Genomic DNA, 17843 nt, shown 5'->3' with positions numbered 1-17843 from the left:
CTGGAGCCTCCTGAGGGCTTCCCTCTAGGTCTCTTCCCTCCAGGCCAGGGTGGTCCGCCAGGGGACCCTGTTTGAGAACCAGCCGCCGAAAACGGGGCCGCTGGTGGTCACCCACGGTGGGTGGGGGCTGAGGGGCGCCCGGGGCCACGGCCTGGTCCATGGGGAGCCAGGGCCCCGTCCTCAGGGGGAAGGCCCAGCTGCTGGGTGGGGGTAGCAGCTCTCCTCTCGGCACCAGGTGGGTCATGGCGGCCCTGGTGGCCCCATCCTCCTCGCACGGGGAACCGTGACCTCCTGGATCATCGGCCAACGCTCAGCCGCCGAGCCCCGCCGGCCGGCCGTGACCTGGTTTTAGGCACAGATTCCCAAAGCGCAGCCTGCAGTGCCCTCTGTGCTGGAAGGCTGCTCGTCACCCCCTGGCTGCGCCCCAGCCCTGCCCTCCGGCGCCTGGACTTCGCGTGTGCCCGCAGCTCCCAGGTGGTCTCCACGCGGCCCCGGTCTGGTCTCCGTGCCGCCAGGTCCTGACACCTGGTGGGTGCCCGGCTCCCGTGACCCAGGGCAGGTCCGGGCTGGGTGGCTCCATCGACGACACTGGGTGTTTCCCTCCAGCAGCCTCTCTTCCTGTCAAGCCTCCGGGACCCACAGCACCCAGGTGGGTGTCTCCCAGCACGGAGTTCCCAGGCGGGACTTCCTGGTGACACTGGGTGCCTGACTGACGGGATCTCCCATCTGACCTGTTTCCCTGGAGGGCAGCCCCCTCCTCGGTCAGGCCCCCCTGGTTCCCCACCACCGGGTCCCGCTGGGCCGAGTGTGTCCATCTCGACGTGGACATTCCTTCCCAGAGCTTTCTCTTCCGGGTCTTGTCTTTTCTCTCTCTCTCTCTCTCTCTCTCTCTCACTTTCTTTTTTTAAATATACTTTATTGATTTTTTTACAGAGTGGAAGGGAGAGGAATAGAGAGTTAGAAATATCAATGAGAGAGAAACATCGATCAGCTGCCTCCTGCACACCCGCTACTGGGGATGAGCCCGCAACCAAGGTACATGCCCTTGGCTGGAATCCAACCCGGGACCCTTCAGTCCGCAGGCCGACGCTCTGTCCACTGAGCCACACCGGTCAGGGCTGTTTTCTTTCTTTTAACCCTCACCCAAACTCCCCCCGCCCCCAGCTCCCCGAGCCCCTGAGCCCCTCCATTGCTTCTTAGAGAGAATGAGGGGGGCAGCCCCCAAGTCCCTGAGTGCCTTCAACATGGAGCGGTGCCCCCCTGTCTTCTGGTTTCCTGCCTTTGACTTCGGAGGAGCGCAGGCCACTTAACTTGGGGGGTCGCTGAGTGTGGGTTTGGCTGGCCTTTCTCCACCATGAGATCCAGGACGGCTGGTTCCTGGCGGTTGCTGCCCTCCACACACAGGAGGCCTCCCCGAAACCACAGGAAACACCTGGGGCGGGCCCACAGTTCCCAGACACCAACCCTGATAAGAGCGGTTTTGAGAAGCACGTCCATCCATCCATCCGTCCGCGCTGCCTCCAGCGGCAGGCGCTGGGCCACCTGGATGTGCCTGAAGCCCAGGCCCAAGCCGACAGCCCAGCACAGACACGTGTGAAGTGTGAGGCAGAAAGGGATGCGCTCAGTTTCCAAGAAGCAAAAAGTATGAAGAGGGGCCAGGCTCCCGAACTATATTTTTTAAATGTAGTTTCACTAGAGGCCTGGTGCACGGATTCGTGCTCTGGTGGGGTCCCTCGGCCTGGCCTGCGGGAATTGGGTCCAAACCGGCAGTCCGACATCCCCCGAGGGCTCCCGGAATGTGAGAGGGCGCTCTGCAAAGTTGCTGTCCCTCCGCAGCTCCTGCATTGAGCATCTGCCTCGTGATGGTCAGTGTGTGAGATGGTCAGTGTGTGTGATGGTCAGTGTGCATCATAGTTACCAGCCAGTCAGCCAGTCGACTGATTGGCCGGTCACTTAGGCTTTTATATATATACTAGAGGCCTGGTGCACAAAAATTTGTGCACTCGGGGGTCCCTCAGCCCAGCCTGTGCCCTCTCGCAGTCTGGGACCCCTCGGGGGATGTCCATCTGCTGGCTTAGGCCTGCTCCCCGGGGGGTTGTGCCTAAGCTGGCAGTGATACATCCCTTGGTGGATGTCCACTTGCCAGCGGGCCGAGCTGCAGTTGAATATCCACAGAGCTGCTGAGGAGGCAGGAGAGGCTCCCACCATCGCCACTGTGATGCCATCAGCCTGGCTTGTGGCTGAGCAGAGCTCCCCCTGAGGGAGTGCACTGACTACCAGGGGGCAGCTCCTGTATTGAGCGTCTGCCCCCTGGTGGTCAGTGTGTGTCATAGTGAACAGTCATTCCTAGTCGTTCTGCTGTTAGGGTCAATTTGCATATTACTGCCCTAACGAGTTTGGCTCAGTGGATAGAGCATCGGCCTGCGGACTGAAGGGTCCCAGGTTCGATTCTCATCTAGGGCATGTACTCTGGTTGCGTACACATCCCCAGCAGGGGGTGTGCAGGAGGCAGCTGATCGAAGTTTCGCTCTCATCGATGTTTCTAACTCTCTATCCCTCTCCCTTCCTCTCTGTAAAAAATCAATAAAATATATTTGGAAAAAAATTGCATGTGCACATTACCCTTTTATTATATAGGATAGAAGCCTGGTGCACGGGTGGGAGCCAGCTGGTTTGCCCTGAAGGGTGTCCCAGATCAGGGTGGGCAGGGGACCCCCAGCTCCCTACGATCATCCACACCGCCCCTGCTCACGATTGCTGGCTCTGCCCATGCCCAGGCCTAACACCTCTGGCCAAGGCATTAGGCATGGGCAAGGGATCCCGAGCACCCCACCATCGCCAACTTGGCCCCTGCTCCCTGCGATTGATGGCTCTGCCCTGTGGGGGCTCAGCCCTCCCTGTGGACGGTCCACGGGGCTGAGGTGGGGCCGAGTTGGCAACAGGGGAGGTGGCAGGGCCCGGGTCCTTCCCCGTCTCCCGGCCTCGGGGACAGGCCGACCAGGAGCCCGTGCTTGGGTCTTGCTGCCTCTGAGCAGGTCGGTCTCTGGGAGATTCCCAGTGAGCAGCAGGCCCCCTGGGCCCCGGCCGGGAGCCCCTTCTTGATGGGGCGTCTCTGTTTTGCATGAGAACTCGCCCGACCTAAAGCCTTTTCTCTGGAATTGCTGCCTGTCCGAACCCTGGAGGTGAGGCTGCTGGCTGCGGGGTTTGCGGGGGAAGGTCCCGGGTCCAGCCAGACGTCCCCACGGAGCCCCTGGAGGAGACAGCATCCCTGTTCCCTCAGAGTGACCCCCACCTGACACATGGCTGCGGGATGCAGACGCCTGAGCCACCTCCGCGAGGCTGCGGGCAGCGGCCAGGCCCCCAAGGACCAGCTATGGGGTCAGAGGAACCGCGGGAACCCCTCCTGGAGGCCAGCCCCCACCTGGCTGAGGAGGACACCACCAACTGTGCGGGGGGCTTGGGACCACCCACGTCTCCCCACTGGGCTCCTGAGGTGCCTGACCTCCCACTTCCTGACCCAGCGTGTGAGGCCCTGGCCCAGGGCGCTCCTGCCCCACCCACCGCCCCGGGCCCTGAGCTCAGCTGCAGGACGGGCCTCAGCCTCCTCCTGGGGCCGGTGCTGTGACGATGGTCATGTCTGCACATCATATCACTAACACTCTTGGAAACGATTCCAACTGGCAATTTTATATGTTTTAAATTTTTTATTATCAATAAAATAACTTGGACAAGGTGCTTTGAGGGCAGGTCAATCTCCGGTTCCGCGTCAGACTTTGGGAGACCTCAGCCTGTGAGCACGTTCCATTTCCCACCTGCATTTATCAACTGATTTTCTCCTCTGAACAACACCACTCACTGGAAGGAGGCACTGTCCTCAGGTATCATTCACTCCCTCACCCATTCACACACTCACTCACTCCCTCATCCATCTATTCACCCGTTCATCCATTCATTCACTCATTCATTCATTCATTCATTCATTCATTCCTCCTTCCATTCACTCACCCTTTCATTCACTTATCCACCCTTCCATCCACCCTTCCATCCATCCATCCATCATGCACTGTTGATATGATGGCCTCAGAGTTTCCTGTTTCATTCATGGGATTGTGGACGAAAGGGGCCACATGCTGACCTGACAAGCTCAGGGAAGGCCTGCATGGCAGTTCTGCAGACTCGGAGACCTAAAGTAACCAGAAACGATGGTCTGAAATTAAACTTTAACTAAAGCAGTTATGGTGGGCAGTTATGTCCTAGGCCAGTATCTTCACTGACAAGATCAACTTTGATCCTTACTGAGCCCATTTGCCTTTTTGCCTCTAAGATAACATACCCTTGAAATGTCTGGGTAACTTGTAACTTCCCTTTTTTCTGGAGCCCCTGGGGCACAACCAAATGTTCTGGGCGCCAGGACAGATACTACAAATTCCTTCATTATCATGTTAATTGATCCTGCTATCCTATCACAGAGGTTTCCCCCTGCTTCGCTTAATCCCACCTCCTTAAATCTGTCACCAATGAATTCCATGTATAAATACGGATGTAACCCTGCCATTCTCCGGAGCACTATCTCAATTCCTTGAGGTTCTGCTTCCCGGCATATTGTCGACAGTTTGGCTCAAATAAACTCACAAAAATTCTTTACAGGTTTCAATGGTTTTTTTACGTTAACATTAATTGGCGTAGTCGTGGCAGGATTCCAAAGAAGCTCACCCAGGACCATCCCTTGGACTTTGACTCGGTGCTAGGATCCAGCAAAGGGCCCATTGAGCCCGCCGGTTCTCCGCCCATTGGGTGAACGTGGGTGAGTGTTCTCTTGGATCCAGAACCTTCCCTTCCTTTGGTCGAAGGTCAGATTTTATTTGAGCTGTTTTAAAATCCTCGAGGTGGAACCAGGGTTGCTAAGACCCCAGGTTAAGGGTTCACAGCGGAACCCAGGGTAAGGCAGGATTGGAGTTAAAAATGGGAGGCTGGGTTTGATTTCGGCTTTTTAATTAGAACGGCTTTCTGAGAGTCTGAGCAAAAAAAAGAAAACCTTCGCTGTATAAATGGCTTATCTGGGGGGCCACCTTAAGGCTTGGTCTGCCCGGGCCCTAAACCTTTCCTGTGGTTTTAGACAGCCGGAAGAGAAACTGAGGCCACATTTGACCCACTGCATAACATGTCTAGAAAGTTTGCTCAGACTACAGATATTCAATAAAAATAAAGAAAATTAACATGGGAAATTGTGCTTCCAAGGCCAGAAGCTCCCGTGGCCCCAGCCCTCATTTAATACTCCTGATAGGAAGCCTTTACTTGCAAGTACTTTACAGAAATGGGAAGATTTAATTAGAAAATATTAACTGAGAAATGGCTAAAATGCAGTTTGTTTGGGGTACCCATGTTAATATTTTGCATGCAGAAATTAGAAAATGCCGGCTCTGAAATTAAACTGGATGAGTACATGGGAAGCATATCTTGATTTGGAAATTAGAAGCTTCTAGAGAAAAGCATAAAAAAAAATTTATTCTAATAAGATGAAAGTTAATAAAATTTTAGAGACTGTCTCAGAACTATTCGGAAGTTAATTAATGTGTACACCTTGTTTTTCCTTTAGCCCATTGTTTGTTTGTTTTTGAATAGTCCATTGGGAATATACTGAAATTCTAGTGAGGGGAAGTTCCTGAACCAGGGACTTCTGCTGCTTTGGTAGTTTCTAATTCTGGACATTCTCTGCTGTAAACTTTTAGTGTTTTCTGTGCGCCTTGATGTTTTTGTGTCTTTGTTGTAGTGAAATAGGAAAAAAATTTAAAATGTCTTTCTATTAATCATGACTTTGGGAAAAATACGCCATTTGAGTCATTTGCTGAAACTTCCCCAATTTAAAGTCTCCTTCTCATAATTGAAAAGTTTTACAAGGTTTAAAAATGTGTCTGGTATTTCTGTTCACATGTAAAGAGAAAAGCTGGTTTAAAACTAATGCGCGCAATTGTCCTGTTTTTGGACATTTAGATAGAGTTTTGAACTAGAGTCTCTTCACACATGTACAGAATAAAAACCAAGACTGATTATTTCCTAAGGAAAATGGCGAATTTTACCCAGGGAAGCAATGCAGGCTTGTTCTAGCAACAAGCCTCCAAAAGAAAATTCAGTAAGATTGCCTCTGTTACAAAATTTGCCAAAGTAAATGCCTTAATAATAATAATTGGATTTGAATCTCAAGAAATTATGTAGCTACAAATTTGCTTCTTGACTTTCCCCAGAGAAAAATGGTGGTTTTAAAGTCAAGGGCTGGGCCAGGCCTGTTTGCCAGCCTCAGGTGTGGTTTTCCATAGCTGCTGGGAACTTGAGACCTTAAAGTTTACTGAGTCAAACAATAAAAAAAAAAAAAAAAACGTTCATCTAGGTATTTTGAAGTGACATAATATACAATATTAATCTGAATGTGCCTCGTACGAAATCTAGAGGGTAGAATTGAATCTGTTGGTTGATTGTGTCTTGTATTTTTGAAGTTTATTCTTAAAAATGTTACTGATTGAGAAATGCTAAATATTTGACTTGCCAGCTAAAAGTTTAAGGTTCGGATTGAATTGGGAGATATTGTGTAGTTGTGGTAGCTAGATACCTAAAATGTAGAAATTTTTGAGAAAATAAATTTGGCTTTCTCTGAAATAATTAGGAATTCAAAATATGCTGCTTATTGGTCTGATTAAAAAGAGGATTAACTCTGTGATCTCAACGGAAATTCTTAAAACCAGTTTAAATTTAATTGCAGAGAACAGTATAGACAGCCACTTTGGGCTGTGTGATTTGGCAGCAGCCATGATGGCCACATGGCTTGCCCCTCCCCTGGGGGCCGCCATCTTGAAACAGCAAAGGCCAACCCATCCCTTTGAATTAGCCAATCGGGAGAGACCATGCGCTTGAGCTCCAGTCAGGAGTAAGGAACAGGTCACTGGGTTAGTTAAGGCATCTGCATCAGGAAGAACTTGGCAGAGATTCAGAGCCAAGTTCAAACAGGAAACTCTGAATGGGGTAGGGTAGCCTGTGTCCCATCAGGGACTGGGCAGCCAAGAGTCAGGATCCCCATAGGGGCGTCTGCCAGTGATGCTCTGGTATTTGCTTTTCACAGATTGGGAGTTTATGAATTATTTTCAATGCTGAATACACTGCTTGCAATAAGCCATGTGCCTCATTTAAAGGTATACAAATTTTATATTTTCCATGTCAGTCTAACCAAAAATTGTTGTCTTGGAATGTTAAAAGCAAAGTTTTTTTTATCAAATCTATAACCATGCCACTTTTAAATTTTGTCATTTGTGGACAGCTTTATTCTGATGCATTTGTAGGTATATTATATGTTTGGGAAAAAAAAAAAAGGACTCTGACTTAATCTAAATTGCAGGCTTGTAAGCAGGTCATATTTTTCAACTGGATGAAGATTTATAGAACTTCAAGGAATAACTGAATTCAAAACCTACTGGCAAATAATCAGGATAAACAAAAATAACTATGGGACTAAATGAATTAAGAATAATTATTCTTATGACTGTTTAAAATATTATTGACTTTTAAATCTTTTGTTTCCCAAATATAAGGAAAAGTAAAGAGCAGACATTCTGCATTGTAGGAACTAACAAAATTGGTAACAGATTCATTTCACAGTGCACTCCCAGGCGACGAAGATTTCAAAGATCATGGCTTACAACCAGGAGATTTGGTGTGTTGGAAAAGACACCAAATAAAAGACTCTCCAACCCCGTTGGAAAGGACCTTATCAGGTATTACTAACTAACCCATATGCAGCTAAACTTAAAGGAGTTAGCTCTGGATTCACATTTCTCATTTGAAAAAGGCACCTGACTGTGAATGGACATCTACTCCCATCTCTGACACCCATCTCCATCTGCAATGGAGATAGGAGAATTTTCAAGGACGAGAAACAGCTGAGGCCTTTCGAGGACGAGAAGTCGCTGACCACAGAGAGACAGACAGCTATCCCAAGATGACGTCAACAAGGCCTGTATACTCACAAACTGATATTGCTAGCTGTGGTGATTCAAAGTTTTAATGGGGAATGTTATCTGTCTTTATTGTTTAAGTATATGTCTTTGTCGTTTAAAATTGTTTAGCTAGTGAAATTTCTGTTTGTGTCTCTTAAAAAAAATATAAATGTATTGCTAATCTGAGGAATGTTAATTATTTACATGTCACCTAAAAAATTAAGGCTAAGAGTTCTAACTAACAGGAAAGTATGGCTTTGCTGTGATGGAGGAAGGTAAAGAAATACTTAATGGAAGATCTGAGGCATGGTTATGCATTTTTGAAGGACATAGAAAGAAGGTTTGAAGGCTAACCTGAAAGAATGAAATTTGTAAAGGTTGTGTATGTGATGAGAAGGAAAAGATAAATGTTGAAAGAAAGTTGAATGCATGATAGGCCAATAAGCTGGGATAAGTGGAATAGGGAAACTAAGCAAAAATCCTGTCTTCCCTAAACCAAAGACATTTGGAGTAAATGCTTTGCATTTGCCTCCCTAAACAAAGGTTAAATCGTTTATGTCAATCTGATTAGTGTCATTTGTTGTCCACACCCAGGGACAAATGAAGTTAGAAAATAAGCCTTATTTTGATTAGTTCTTTCATTCAGGAGGAGCCAACCCGGTCCCTCCTTGCAACATGAATGATAAAATGTATGTTAAGGAATTTTAAAGTTGCTCAAAACTCGCTGCCTTGGGTCCAGTTCTGCGTGTGTAAGAAGGGACAGAGTAAGGTTTAGTAGCAGGAGTGGAGAGGCAGGCAGGGCAGGAGCAGGCCAGAAGAAGCTGGCAAGGCCATCCAAACCACCCAGCCGCTCTTGGCCAGAGCCGCCTGAGGCAGACCTCCTCGGACTGGCAACAGCTGACTCCGACTAGGACAGGCTGGGCTCTTTCCAACTGGGCCCCCATGAGCCGATGGTCGAAATGAAAAATCGGGGGCCAGACTGTGGACTTTATGGGTGATACAGGAGCAGAGCACTTGGTAGTTACTGAGAAGGTAGCTCCCCTCACCATTATTGGAGCTACTGGGACCACAGCTGCAGACTGTTCTGCCGCCCCCCGCCGATGTCAGTTAGGCGGCCACCAGGTGGTTCATGAATTCCTGTATTTGCCAGAATGCCTGTACCCCTTTCTTGGACATGATCTCTTACAGAAATTACAAGCCACCCATAAGCTTGTTCGAGATGCCCTGCCAGTGCCACCTCGGACCCTGTACATCCTGGGGACTCGGTGTGGGTAAAGAAGTTCACGACCCAAGAACTCACCCCAACTTGGAAAGGACTATACACTGTCGCCCTGCTGACGGCATCCAGACCTGGCTACACCACTCCCAGCTCCTGCACCAGGAAACAGCCTTGATCCCGGCAGCCAGCGGCCTCACCCCTGAGATCCCTAGCCGGGGCTCCATGCAGGCCAGGAGGAGGCTCAACGCCCGCAGGAGGGGAACTGGGCTTCAGTGAGGACAGTACTGATGGGGACCGTGGCACTAGGGGCCTTGGTAACTGTAAGAACATTTTTTTCTAGCCAGTGAGGAAGTCCAGGGCCAAGTGGGGCTGGATGCACAAGGGGACAGGAGCGTAGGAACAGAACAGAGAGTGCCCCTAAAGGAAGTGGGGTGAGTAAATGAAAATTAAATGTGCCAAGCAGGCAGTTTAGAAAAATTAATTCGGTCAAACTACTTGTAGTCAGGGGGCAGTACAATCCCCTAACTAGTAAAGATGAGTCCATGATTTGACTCATGTACATAAAACCAGTGGGGAATGAAGTACGGTACCTATTTGCTTTGTTTAACAATGGACAGGTTACTTTGATTTTCTAAATTGTATAAGTCATCCCATTCGATTGAATGCCTTATTGGTTGTAACGTGACTATCCCATTGATTGTGATCTTACTGGTTATCGAAGCACATTCTTCTGTACCTGGGAAACAGGACAGCACAATTATCCTAAATTGTTTTAGTGGCCACAGGTGGTGCGTTCCAGTTGACTCCGTGGTCCCATGACCAGGACAGCGCATTTACTCTAAATTACCTCGATGGCTCTGGATAGTGAGTTCCTGGCAACTCGGTGGTCTCAGGACCCGAGGCTCTAGATGGGGCGTTTCTGTCAATGCAGTGACCCCGAGACCCAGGACAATAATTAACATGCCTAAATTCTGCTTCTGTAACTGCTTTTTTTTTGCTAACCAGTTTCCTCGTTCCAAGCCCTGGGATGTAATCAATATCTTTATGATTTTTGTGTTCATGATATCTAAATGTTATACTGGATGCAGAAAAGCAAAATTTAAGACAAACAGCAAAAGGACTCGGATCATGATGGCTCAAAAATTAGAAATGATCCAGAATACTTTTTAACAAGGACATATAGGACCTGACTGCCTCCCATTTACCTGCCCTTTTTTAAATAATAATAATTGGACCTTAAATGCCATCTAAGGTTATGGTCTTGCCCCATCCCAGGTGGTCCACCTGTTCAGCAAGACATGCTGACACTGAGACATCCTAGGAATGAGCCTTCCTAGCAACGTGGGACTCCATTATCCAACCAAAAGGTTGGTCATCAATGCATCCTTTGGATTGATTTCTGACCAAAAGGGGGATGTGTGGACGAAAGGGGCCACATGCTGACCTGACAAGCTCAGGGAAGGCCTGCATGGCAGTTCTGCAGACTCGGAGACCTAAAGTAACCAGAAACGATGGTCTGAAATTAAACTTTAACTAAAGCAGTTATGGTGGGCAGTTATGTCCCAGGCCAGTATCTTCACTGACAAGATCAACTTTGATCCTTACTGAGCCCATTTGCCTTTTTGCCTCTAAGATAACATACCCTTGAAATGTCTGGGTAACTTGTAACTTCCCTTTTTTCTGGAGCCCCTGGGGCACAACCAAATGTTCTGGGCGCCAGGACAGATACTACAAATTCCTTCATTATCATGTTAATTGATCCTGCTATCCTATCACAGAGGTTTCCCCCTGCTTCGCTTAATCCCACCTCCTTAAATCTGTCACCAATGAATTCCATGTATAAATACGGATGTAACCCTGCCATTCTCCGGAGCACTATCTCAATTCCTTGAGGTTCTGCTTCCCGGCATATTGTCGACAGTTTGGCTCAAATAAACTCACAAAAATTCTTTACAGGTTTCAATGGTTTTTTTACGTTGACAGAATCTAACCCTCGAATCCCATTGATTCTGGTGCTAAAATTGTCCCAGGTCTGTAGAGGGAGTCCCTTCAAGGGCCCCTGGATTCCTGTGTCCCGTGTCCCTCATTCCATGGGTCTTCCATAATTTCTGGCCCAGCGGGATGTTCCAGGCACATCTGGGGGCCACCCCTGCCCCATCCAGGACCGGGCATTGCTTCCGACGGCCTGGGCTGTGTCTGTGGAGAACTGTGGGAGGCCCCCTGCCAGGGAAGGCGCCATGGCTTCCTTAAGTCATGTTGACTGAACCCAAGGCTTGGGCATAGCCCTTCCTTGGGGGCATTTCTGGCAAAAAGGTGAGAATGCCTTCAGCTCCACTCTCCAAAGCCCAGGTGCGGGAATGGGTTTTTATTGTGTAAATCCCGTCAAGCACCGGGAATACCTCCCTTCGCTGGAGTTTTGGTGAAACCTCTGATAGTTTGGGGAATTTGACTCTAAAATAAACACGCTGCCTTGGGACTTGGTCTCTGCCTCTCCCCCAGAAGAGGACGGAAGCCCACCCAGGCCCAACTTGCCTTTCTGTTTTGTGTCTGTCTTTCCTTTTCTCAATCCCCAAAGCGCCTGCACTTGAAGGAACCGGTTCGCGCTCTCCTTCCCGGGCGGGACGTAGAGAAGGGAGCCCCACACCCCGGCACATTCTGGCGTCCACCCGTGGGCCGTGGAGTCCGGCAAAGGGATCGCTCCTGGGAAAGCGGGGGCCACAGGGACGGTAAGCGGGGGTGTAGTTTGGAAGTTATAATGAACTGGGTGTAAAAATGGGTGACTCCGGGTCTCAAGAGAGACAGCTCTACTCGCAGATGCTTAAAGCTATGCGCAAGGCCCGAGGATTCCGTTAAACGTAGTCAAATTCTTTTTTTTTCTTTGAATATGAAACTAGCTCAATGGTCTTTTTTAAAAAAATTATTTTATTGCTTAAAGTATTACAAAGAGTATTATATATGTCTCCTTTTTTTTTTTACTCCCCTTGACCCTCCCGTAGCCTCCCATACCCCCAGTGTCTGTGGTCATTGGTTATGCTCAGATGCATGCATACAAGTCCTTTGGTTGATCTCTTACCAACCCTCCCCCCACCCCCGTAGTCAAATTATTTTTTTTAAAAATATATATTTTATTGATTTTTTACAGAGAGGAAGGGAGAGGGACATCGACCAGCTGCCTCCTGCACACCCCCCAACGATGTGCCCGCAACCAAGGTACACGCCCTTGACCGGAATCAAACCCAGGACCCTTCAGTCAGCAGGCTGATGCTCTATCCACTGAGCCAAACCGGTTAGGGCACTTTTTAAATTAGATATATATTTGACAGTTTCTCCCGAATGCAATATTTCAAGAATAGAATGGAAGGACATTGTGTGCATCTCAAAGGGCCCGAGATTGTACAAAAGGATTTATCCCTTCTCCCAAAAAAGAAGTAAGTAAATTAGACCAATACAATATACTTGATTGCATAAGGAAATTCTGCCAAATAAAAGAAAAAATTGATTTATTAATAGCAATATTTTATTTAAAAAATATTAATGCCGAGTTGTGTGTGTGTAAATATATATATATATTTATATACAAGAGGTTTAAAATCATCTAGAAAACCCTGCCTTCCTTCAACTAAGGACAATTAAAGGTTAATGATTTATATTTTCCCTCCCTAATGAAAAGTTAAATAGCTTATGTCAAAGTATTTAAAGGGGCTGATAGCAGTAATCCAATTAGTGTTATTTACTGTTAGCAAAGACAAGTAAAGTTAAATAATGAGCTTTATTTCAAATTAATTTAAATTGGCTAATTGCAATAAATGAATATCCAAGAAAACTTAATTATATCATACAGGAAACTGTTCCTGAAATATTAAAAATTTTTATTGATGGTTCACCTCATCATAATAATTATTTAGCATTTAATAAATCCAAAGCAGTCGTATCTCTATACAAGAAATTAAACCTAAAGTCATCAAGACTGCATTAAAATTTTTTTCAAAGGCCTCTTCATATTATTTTTAATACAATATAGGGGAATAATATAATATTTCCTGTAAGAATATTCCATTGAGCCTTAAGTATTTTTAAATGGTTACTTTATAATTGATTTTCCTTTTATAATGCCTATAACAGGACACCTGTGAAAGTGCACTGGTGTCAAAATGGAAAATGGGCCCTAGCCGGTTTGGCTCAGTGGATAGAGCGTCAGCCTGTGGACTCAAGGATCCCGGGTTCGATTCCGATCAAGAGCATGTACCTTGGTTGCAGGCACATCCCCGGTAGGGGGTGTGCAGGAGGCAGCTGATGGATGTTTCTCTCTCATCGATGTTTCTAACTCTCTATCCCTCTCCCTTCCTCTCTGTAAAAAATTAATAAAAGATATTTTTTTAAAAATGGAAAATGGTCTAATTAAATGAAAAAGATCTCAGATCTAACTTAGAGGAAATTCCCTCTTAACATTTGGTCGAGGATATGTTTATATATTTCCAGAAAATTTCTCAAAGCTCGTGTGGATTCCCGCAAGACATATGAACCTCAACATGGACCCAAGAGAGAAACAGCCAATTTAAAGAGGAGTCCCCACCTGAAGCCACGCCTCACAGCGGCAGACAATCAGGTGCCCCGCCCACAGAGGGCCCTGGTCCCGAGCAGCCCCCTGAGGATCAGAGGGGGGAGGAGGACGGAGTGGACAGCGAGGAGCCCAGAAGTGACCAGGAGCCCAGGAACCTGAGCGCATCCTCCTTGCCAGGTCAGCAGCGATCAGCTGTAGGTAATGCTACGGGGAGACACTGTCTCTGTCTGGGATGGAGACACACAGAGGCCCCTCTGCCCCGGGCGACCTCACCTCCCCGAGAGGGGTGATCCCAGCCCCTGGGCCGGCGCGGGGCGGCGAGGGGGCGCGGGCCTTTGGAAGCCTTCTCGCCGGTTCCGGACGCCGCCCGGGGGCTCGGGGCCACGGGGGCGCCGCTGGTGCTGCGCCAAGATGGGCTCCGGAGGCGGCGGCGGCGCAGAGGGAGCAGGCGGAGTTTTAAACACTCGCACCCCCCCGCCGCAGGCTGTGAGCCGTCGCCATGTCCCGCGTGGAGACCTTTCACCTCCCGCGCGGGGTCCAGACGGTCGCGTATTGGAGACCGCGGTGCACACGCAGGAACGGGATCTTCTCTGGACCTTCTGCTGCGGATCCATCACGCAACCGTTCTCCAACCTTCTCCCCCGTGTGAACGTCAACAGTTCCCTTCAGGAAGCCAGGGGCAAGTTTCATGGATGAAGTTCAAGGGATCAAGAATTTGACTGCGGGCCCTAACCGGTTTGGCTCAGTGGATGGAGCATTGGCCTGCGGACTCAAGGGTCCCAGGTTCGATTCCGGTCAAGGGCGTGTACCTCGGTTTCGGGCACATCCCCAGTGGGGAGTGTGCAGGAGGCAGCTGGTCGATGTTTCTGGCTCTCTGTCCCTCTCCCTTCCTCTCTGTAAAAAATCAATAAAATATATATTTTTTTTAAAAATAATTTGACTACGAGGGTGGGGGGAGGGTTGGTAAGAGATCAACCAAAGGACTTGTATGCATGCATCTGAGCATAACCAATGACCACAAGACGCTGTGGGGTATGGGAGGCTAGGGGAGGGTCAAGGGGCATGAAAAAAAAAAAAGGAGACATATATAATACTCTTTGTAACATTTTAAGCAATAAAACAATTTTTAAAAAGACCATTGAGCTAGTTTCATATTCAAAGAAAAAAAAAGAATTTAACTACGTTTAACAGGGAATCCTCAGGCCGTGCGCATAGCTTTAAGCATCTGCGAGTAGAGCTGTCTCTCTTGAGACCCGGAATCACCCATTTTTACACCCAGTTCATTATAACTTCCAAACTACACCCCTGCTTACCGTCCGGGTGGCCCGCGCTTTCCCAGGAGCGATCCCTTTGCCGAACTCCACGGCCCACGGGTGGACGCCAGAATGTGCCGGGGTGTGGGGCTCCCTTCTCTGCATCCCGCCCGGGAAGGAGAGCGAGAACCGGTTTCTTCAAGTGCAGGCGCTTTGGGGATTGAGAAAAGGAAAGACAGACACAAAACAGAAAGGAAAGCTGGGCCTGGGTGGGCTTCCGTCCTCTTCTGGGGGAGAGGCAGAGACCAAGTCCCAAGGCAGCGTGTTTATTTTAGAGTCAAATCCCCCAAACTATCAGGAGGTTTTCCCGGTGCTTGACGGGATTTACACAATAAAAACCCATTCCCGCACCTGGGCTTTGGAGAGTGGAGCTGAAGGCATTCTCACCTTTTTGCCAGAAATGCCCCCAAGGAAGGGCTATGCCCAAGCCTTGGGTTCAGTCAACATGACTTAAGGAAGCCATGGCGCCTTCCCTGGCAGGGGCCTCCCACAGTTCTCCACAGACACAGCCCAGGCCGTCGGGAGCAATGCCCGGTCCTGGATGGGGCAGGGGTGGCCCCCAGATGTGCCTGGAACATCCCGCTGGGCCAGAAATTATGGAAGACCCATGGAATGAGGGACACGTGACACAGGAATCCAGGGGCCCTTGAAGGGACTCCCTCTACAGACCTGGGACAATTTTAGCACCAGAATCAATGGGATTCCAGGGTTAGATCCCATGAATGAAACAGGAAACTCTGAGGCCATCATATCAACAGTGCATGATGGATGGATGGATGGAAGGGTGGATGGAAGGGTGGATTGCTGGAAGCCAATCCACCCTGGCTGCTTGAGGCAGTCTGTGCAGGGATGTTTCAAGGGATCTTGAAATGGAGATGAGAAACACCCTAGCCTTTGGAATGCAATGGATGGGATTAAGATCAAATAGGATAAATGCAGATGTAAGAGGACAATAGCAGAAGGAACCTGGCTAGGAGAAGAAAGGTTGTTTCCCCAGGTGAGGATTTTTATCAGTAAACCCTTTAACTGAGTGCCAGAGGGGTGGTTGGTCACTTTGATCTTTGCTTGGAGTGACCTCCTTCAGTTACTTCCTTGTAGCTTAGTGGAACAATAGAGTAACCTTTGAATAGAGATGGGAAGCCCCTGGCCTTTTGTATAGAATGGATAGGATTGGGACCAAATAGCATATATACAGATGTTAGATGACAATAAAGGGAGGTACCTGGCTATGATGATCACCTGAACACTGCCTCCGTGTCGGCGACTCCATCCACACCTTGGGGAACCCCTGGACCCGCTGGGGCTGGACCCCAGCAATGGATAAGTGAATGAGAGGGTGAGTGAATGGAAGGAGGAATGAATGAATGTATGAATGGGTGAATGAACGGGTGAATAGATTGATGAGGGAATGGATGGATGGATGAATGAGTGAGAAAATGAATGAATGGGTGAATGGATGGGTGAGTGAATGAGTGAGTGAGTGGGTGAATGGATGGATGGGTGAATGAGTGATTGGGTGAGTGAGTGAATGATACCTGAGGACAGGGCCTCCTTCCAGTGAGTGGTGTTGTTCAGAGGAGAAAATTGAAAGGGCGAGGGCTAGGCCCTCCACCTTCCCCCTGGGTAAGGGCCATCTTGACCCAGGGTAAGGGCTTCATCCTCCATCTTACCTTGGCCACGTGTTTGGCAAGGAGCTTCTTCCCGGAAGTCTAAGACTCTGCTATCCACACCCAGGAACAAGGCATCGACTTGCGCCTGGCCAATCGGCAGAGCACAGTCCTTTCTCCTCCCCTTACTCCGACCCCCCCTATATAACCGGTCCCTAGGCGGGGGTTTGCTCTCAGCCACTTGGCCTGCCATTGTGTCGGCGAGTCTGGTGGATGGGGAGCTCAAGCTAGCTTGAAATACAGATTCTTATGCTTTTGCATCGGATTGGCTGGTTCCCTGATGTGGTTTCTTGGGAATCTTGAAATCTGGGCATAACATTTGGGGGCTCGCCCGGGGTTCCCAAGACCATGTAGGGATCCTCAATCCGTAGAGTCTGTGTGGCCGTGGTAAGTGTCTGTGTGTTGTGTATTCTGTCCTGTGTGAGCTCACTTCTGGAATCTGTGCCTGAGGGGTCCAGGCGGACGCGCCGTGTACGACCACAGGCCGGGGAGAGTTAGAAGACGTTCTGCTCCCCACGAGAAATGTGTATTCTCCTCACGGATTTGAGGGATGTGTATTCCCCTCATGAGAGATGTGTATTCCTCTCGCGGATTTGAGACGAGGCGGGTCGCTCCCGCCAGTTTGGCATAAGGCCATTGTCTAACTTTCGGGTTTGGCCTCCATGGAATTGGAAGCCTGTTTTGGTTTTGCTTCCATGGAAGTGGAAGGCTGTTCTTTGGGCCCTGTTTGTCTGTGCCTGTTTCTCTGTTTTCTGTGGACTTACTGGATGGACGTTATGGAATGGACTCAGACTGCTCCTTTGGGTATTGTGATTGATCATTTCAAGGAGATTGGGGGAGGCTTTAGAGCTCCCTCAGGAGTTGGGAAGTTGTTAAACTCTGAATGAATGTCTGGTGAAAATATGTGAGTGTAAAGGCAGGGATCACTGTGGCTCGGGCCGTAGGAGCTGCTTGCTGCGCAGTAGGGGCGGGCGCCCGGGGGCAGGTGTGCAGGAGCGCGGCGGTTAGCGCAGCTCTCGCCCCGGAGTCCGTCTGCGCAGTGGGCCCAGGCGGCGGCGGAGGCAGGCCGGCATTGGCCCCCAGGCTTGTGGCGAGTGAGTG

Source organism: Myotis yumanensis, unplaced genomic scaffold (assembly GCF_028538775.1).
Source record: "Myotis yumanensis isolate MYYU_CA2020_CCGP unplaced genomic scaffold, mMyoYum1.0.hap1 SCAF_2, whole genome shotgun sequence".
In the NCBI taxonomy this organism is placed as follows: Eukaryota; Metazoa; Chordata; class Mammalia; order Chiroptera; family Vespertilionidae; genus Myotis; species Myotis yumanensis.
Note: the sequence above shows the minus strand (reverse complement) of the source record.